Below are 6,753 nucleotides of genomic sequence, written 5' to 3'. Positions count from 1 at the left end.
ACACCAGCATCAGTAGTTATGGTAAATTCTAGAAATAACCCTTTTTTTTTTACCACAGATACATAAACATACATATACATATACACATGTACATGCATAATATGTATATATATTAGGTGCAGTTAGGATCTCAACATATGTATTTTGGGAGATCACAAACGTGAGGAGTTATGGTAAATTCTAGAAATAATACTGTTTTCCACAGCTACATAAACGTATATATGCATATATACATATACACACACATATATATGCACACACACTGTACATAATATACATCTTATGTGCCAGGTGGGTGAGGACCACAGGGCCTGGCCGCGAGCAGAAGCGCGGGAAGCGCGCGGAGGGCCTACCTGTCCCGGGGATCTGAGGGGAGGCGCCTTCTGCAGCGGCTGTTTCAAGGTGTGAGCAGACGCTTGGGAAGAAGCAGCTAATCATTCGGGCGAGAAGGTTCTTAGGACGCGGTCTGGCGGTCGTGGTCCAGCCCACAGTCTGGCAGGTCCTTGAGGGCCCGAGCGGAGAATCAGACAGAAACGTGCATTTTGTGACAGGGGTTGTTGTCTAAGTCGACGTCGCCGCGGGAACAGCCAACTGCGGCTCCGGCCCGCAAGACAGAGCAAAGCGCTGGGAAAATGGAGCCGATCCCGCAGACCGTCAGCTTCTCGCGGCACCTTGAGGCGGGATCATCCAGAGGTCGTGACCTCAGGTTGACCCGGGAGCTGGACCCGGAAGTGAGGCTCCTCGCCCTCCTCTGGCCTTGGAATGCCCGCCCACAGTTCCTTCCCACAGTGGGAGCTGTTTTCAAGGACGCAGCTTTGAGAGAGTGGGGTGCCACTGAGACCCTTTGGATGGTGTAGGTGACTGGACCCCGTTAAAGCCTTTCTATAAACTTGAGATTCTGGCGAGCAGGCGTGGAGATCTGCTTGCAAGGATGAGCAAGTAGCATGTTATCATCGTTTGTATAAATAAAAATATTTTTAGTTAAAAAAAATATATATATATGTAATTAAAATTACGATAAAAGTTGACATTCATTACAAGCCTGTCACGGATCTAAAATATGTTAAGTTCACTGACTTCCATTCAAACAGTGGAGTCTAAATCCCTTCATCTTGAATATGGGCTGGACTTAGTGACTGTTTTTCAACAAGTAAATGTGGTGGGGGTGATGTTATGTGACCTCAGAGGTTAGGTCATTAAAAAGATACACCCTGTGCCCTCCCCCCGTCCCACACCCCTCCTGTTCTAACGGGGGGGGGGGGGAACACAGCCACATGCCATGAGGCTTTTCAAGCAGCCCTGAGGAGAGGCCCACCTGGAGAGGGACTGAGGCTTCCCATCAACAGCCAGCACCTGGGTAAGCAGACCCGTGTGAGATGGCCACGTTCAAGGTGAATTCTCCAGCCACAGCCAAACCTTCAGAGGTCCAGCCAACATCTTATTGCAGCCTCATGAGAAACCCCACGCCAGAACAGCCCAGCCAAGCTGCTCCTGAATTCTGAAGTCACAGAAACGGTAAAGGATAATACATAATTATTGCTGCTCTAAGCCACTAAGTTACACAGCATTAGTTAACTAATACAAAGCCTATAGGCATCAGGTTTCACATACATTATCCTATTTAATTCTCATAAAGTAGAACATCTCATTTTACAGATGAGGAACCTGCTGCCTGGAATTATTGAAGAATTTATCACATGGTCATGGGAGCTGGTCCACAGCCCAGCTGGGCTTTATACTCAGGATAGGTTATGTAGGTCATATGACTGCATGTCAGGCCCTGGGGACACAGTCATGGAAACTGGTGAGTGAAGTGTTGATCAGAGGGAGAGGCTCCTGAACAGGCGAAGGGGAAATATCATCAAGTTCAGTTGGAAGAATGGAAGGAGCTAAATTAGCAACTTCAGTAGCAACTCTGCAGGTCAGGTTGAACTTGAGGGTAAGGAATGAGAACTTTGGCAAAGAGAAAAACAAAGAGCTAAATTAGCAACTTCAGTAGCAACTCTGCAGGTCAGGTTGAACTTGAGGGTAAGGAATGAGAATTTGGCAAAGAGAAAAGCAAAGAGCTAAATTACCAACTTCAGTAGCAACTCTGCAGGTCAGGTTGAACTTGAGGGTAAGGAATGAGAACTTTGGCAAAGAGAAAAGCAAAGAGCTAAATTAGCAACTTCAGTAGCAACTCTGTAGATCAGGTTGAACTTGAGGGTAAGGAATGAGAACTTTGGCAAAGAGAAAAGCAAAACGAGGTGAGAAAAATAATATAAATAAATAAAATTCAAAAAAAAAAAAGGTTATATCCTTTTAATAGCAAATGAGAGGGTAGCCAGGGACACAGTAGGAATCAGTCAAAGTGGAGTAAGAGTCTCTATCAAAGCTACACTGCTCATTTTCTGTTACTAGTTGCCCTGGCAATAGGATCCCCACCTTATTGTAATGATATTTAAATGAGAAAGGTGCATGATACTCACATGTGTCTAGTTACCTTCACCTTCTCAGGAGGCCTGAGTAAAATTTGGGCAGAGTTTTGTCCCAGAAAAAGAATTATACCAAAAAAGGAAACTTGGAGAATATGACTCATGGTCTGGGGCTCAGCCTCCCAGGAAGATCTTCCAGATACCCCTGATCTGTTTCTTTCCCTCATAACGCTGGTAGGAGTCAGTGTTAAGTAATAAGGCTTGCAATTTTTCACGTCTGGTGCATTCTGGTTTTAATCTAAAGGAAACCCTGTAAATCAGGGCCCCAGCCTGCCCAGCTGCTCCCTCCCAGAACTCTGTGTAAGGGATTAGAATCCTACAGGTGCCCTGCTGTTTGGACAGCTCTGCCAGCTTTGACCATTTCTGAGAGTCGGGCTGGCCAAAAAGAGTATATTTGTTTCCTAGGGCTGCCATGACAAAATACTGTAAACTGGGTAACTTAAAACAACAGAAATATGTTATCTCATAGTTCTGGAGTCTAGAGTCTGAAATCAGGATGTCGGGAGGGCCGTGCTCTCTCTGAAGTCTTGTGTAGGGGGATCATTCCTTGACTCTTGCTAGCTTCTGGTGTCTTTCTGGCAATCTTGAGTGATTCCTGACTGCCAGCTATAGCACTTCTACCCCTGCATTCATTGTCACATGGCCATTTTCTCTGTATGTGTCTGTGTCTTCTTATAAGGACACCGGTCATATTGGAGTGGAGCCCACCCTAATGACCTCATCGTAACTAGATTACATCTGGATTACATCTGCAAAAAAAAAAAAAAAAGTAAGGTCACATTCTGAGGTATTGGGGGTTAGGATCTCTACAGGAGAATTTGGTGGGGTGGGGGCACAGTTCAACCCGTAGCGGAAAGGGAGTAGGACCCAGAGTCAGTAGAAATAGGCCAAAGGAGAAATGACCCAAAATGAATACCCCAAGGTGATTCACACTTTATATACACCCACCTGCACCCCCGTGACAGTCCTTCTTCCCTTAGCTCCTCACGTCCCTTGCAGTCCTCACAACACTACAGTTAATCTAAGAGATAAGGTGCCAGGCTGCAATGGTGAAGATTTGGCTTGGCAGGACTCTGCCTCTGGCTGAGTGTGTGACTTTTCCAAGTTGCCCACCTGTGCACCTGATCAGTGACCTTCGGATGAGTGTCCCTCAAACATACAGCAGCTCGTGAGTCACTTGAGCTTTGGTCAGGCATTCGTGCTGGGCAGGAGTTTCATCAACACAGCAGACAGGTTACTCCCTAGACAGGCTCTGGGTCTCAGGTGTATTTTCTAGCTCCCATCATCACATCTGCAACTGATCCTTTAGGAAAGGGGATAGGCAAAAGGAACTCTAGTCCAAAAATGCTTAGGGGACAATATGGAAATGGCATGCGTCGCTCCTGGTCACATTCCATCGTCCAGAATCAGCTACATGGTCACACTCAGAAGCCAGGGATGCTGAGAAACGGTTTCTAGCTGGGTGGCCATGTGTCCGGTTAAAAATCAGGAGTTCTATTATTAAGGTAAAAGGCCAGAATGAATATTAGTGAAAAACTGTCTGTTGCATTCTTTATACATGTTTTTTATATTGTGAACTTCTTCTGTGCCATAATTTTTGAAAATTTTATTTTAACATTTGCATAGTTTTCAACCACATAGTTTTATAATAACATATCATTATTTTCCTCTTGTTAGACATTTAGTGTTAAACTTTTGACATTATAAATAATGCTACAAAGAACAAACTCACCGATCTTTGTGCGATTCTCTGATAATCTCCTTATGATAATCTCCTGAAAGGTTTTCTTGAGGCCCCTTGACCCAGGTCTTTGATCCAGGGACCAAATTAGCCTGAAGAACTGCTGATCTAGGTCATCTTTGAGAAAAGTGAGTTTCCTATGGTCTTAGCACATTCTGCCCTTCCCCCGGGCCACCTGGCTTTGTCCAGCTCTTCTTCTAGGCCCAGGGCTGGCTACCAGCAGCAAGCTACTTACTTGGGAGATAATTTGTAGCCAGATGCGCCATTGCTAGATGTTTTCAGAGGGTTTGATTTGAAGGGTTTGCCTTGAAATTGTGTCCCGTGCATCCTTACTATTTTTACTCATCAACTGTATTTGCACACTGCTTTACAATTTGCAAGATGCTTAACTACACATGACCTCATTGGCTGGATCCAACAGTGATTTTTCTGAAACACAAATCTGATACTACCACTTTCATGGCTTAAACTCTTTGAAGAACCCTTGGCATTCTCCGATTCAAATCTAAATTCCTTAACATGGTTTATAAATCTCTCTGACTGACACATCAATTAGCTTTTACCTAATAATAATAATAACTTAATGGATGAAAACAAAAGCCATTTATTTAGATCATGATTCTGTGGTGCTTTGAGCCAGTCTCAGCAGGGCTCACTCATGCATCCATGGGCAACTGCAGGTCAGCTGTGTGACTCTGTTTCTGGAGATAGCTGGCTGTAGACTGGGGTGACCAAGAAACTGTGGCAAGCATCTCTCTCATCATCCATGAGGTTACCCTGGACTTATCAAAATGTCATTGTAAGTTTCCAAGAGTAGCAAAAAGCTTCCATGTACAAACATTTTTCAAGCCTCTTCTTGTATCACATTTGTTCATTTTTCATGGGCCAAAGCAAGTCCCACCGTCAACTCAGAGACGGGAAAATAGACTTCCCCTGTTAATAGGAGGAAAAGAATCTGTGGCCATTTTTACCATCTACTACTTCTTTCTCGAGTCTCATCTCTTTTTGTCCCTACTTTCATCTCTATGGACTCTGTTCCAGCCAAACGGAACTGTTCACAACTCCCTCACCCTGCCTTGTTTTTTAGGCTTTTGCTCATGCTAATACCTTTCCTGCTCTGTCCTCCCACTATTTACCTAGCCAGCTCCTGCCGGTCCCATCCTGGCGGTCCTTTCCAACAGGAAGCCTTCTCTCATCTCCAGCTCCCTGTGCTTCCTCTTATAACGCTTACCACACTCTGTTACAAATGTCTGTTTTCTTGTCCATTTACCCCACAAGACTATAAGGTACTTGAGAGCAAGATGTGTTTTCTGATGCATACTTGGTACCTAGTGTCATACAGTAGGAAGCACAAAGCTATTTGTTGGTCAACTGATCAACTGCATATGAATGAAAGAAAATAGATGTAGGAAAGCCTTTTGCAAATCGGCAGACAGATACTTCACAATGATGGAATCTTTGGGCTGGAAGGGACCTTAGCTTGTCTATGCATAAATCCTTAGAATAACATTGATAAAAATTGCTTCTAAGTCCACTGCGCACATCCCTTCTAAGGGATGAGAAACTCAGCTCTTCATCACAGATAATTCTATTGCTGAACTGTTTTCAGGCTTGAAACTTTTTCTCTCCAGTTGAACCCAAATCTGTCTCCCAGTAACTCCTACCTGTTGCCCAAGACCTTCCATCTGAAGCCTCAAAGGTAAAGTTAATCTGTTTCCCATGCATCAGGCCTCTTCATCCGAGATCTAGCAACTGTTACTCTTAGTGTATTCTCACAACCCTCACCATCCTGGTGGCCTTCCTCCTGGCATGCCCAAGTGTGTGTCTGTTTTTCTTGGAAAATGACATTCAGAACTGGACAGGATATTCCCCTGGAATTGGGGGATGCACCTCTTGGTAAACCATTTGTCAAGACCATGATGGCAGCCACGAAGTTTAGGAGTGCTGGGAATTGTAGCTCCCACAAGGATGGAACTCAGCCCCAAATCAAAACATTGGGATGACTTTTCTAAGAAGTGTGTTTAAACTCTACACAGGCACTGGCAGGAGGAAAACCTGAATCTTTTTTACTTGTTCTTGTCATTCGTATCCAGGTCAAGGCCCCCAAAAGGCCAAATTTGCCAGACTTCAAATACCTCTGATAAAAAGAGGGAAGGGGTGTTGAGGTGTGTTCCACCATGAATAGATCACAAGCTTCGGAAGGAAACAGACATGGACTGGACAACAAAATGCTTTAGATGCCTGTGTTAGGAAAGGGAGTTAATCCCCTAGGGTTTGCATTTCCTCATCACCTCCTGGGCTACTGTTAGGATCATGTGTGTGTAATTAGAGCTAACATTTGTTTGGAACTTGTCATGTGTCAAGCCGAGTGTGTACACACATTTTATACATTTTAACATGTGCCTACCTCTACCAAGAAGGTTCTGTTATTATGCTCATTTTGTAGAAGAGGAAACGGAGGCTCAGAATGTTAAAGTGATTTGCCCAGTGTCACAGAGCAAGTGAATGGCAGTGCTGGGCCATAAACCCAAGTCTTTC

At 44.4% G+C, this 6,753-nt stretch overlaps 1 long non-coding RNA gene across 1 annotated transcript; it reads right to left on the bottom strand.

The window, feature by feature from the left end:
• Window positions 1–2,286: 2,286 nt before the first annotated feature.
• On the bottom strand, window positions 2,287–5,148 carry LOC309647114. The gene is made up of 2 exons (XR_014255816.1): window positions 4,207–5,148; window positions 2,287–3,968 (listed from the first exon to the last, which is right to left on the bottom strand). It is a non-coding gene; the product is annotated as an uncharacterized lncRNA (long non-coding RNA).
• Window positions 5,149–6,753: the final 1,605 nt, after the last annotated feature.

Source organism: Balaenoptera physalus, assembly GCF_965194825.1.
Source record: "Balaenoptera physalus genome assembly, chromosome: 17".
NCBI classification, from domain to species: domain Eukaryota; kingdom Metazoa; phylum Chordata; class Mammalia; order Artiodactyla; family Balaenopteridae; genus Balaenoptera; species Balaenoptera physalus.
This window is presented reverse-complemented; position numbering and strand designations above follow the sequence as displayed.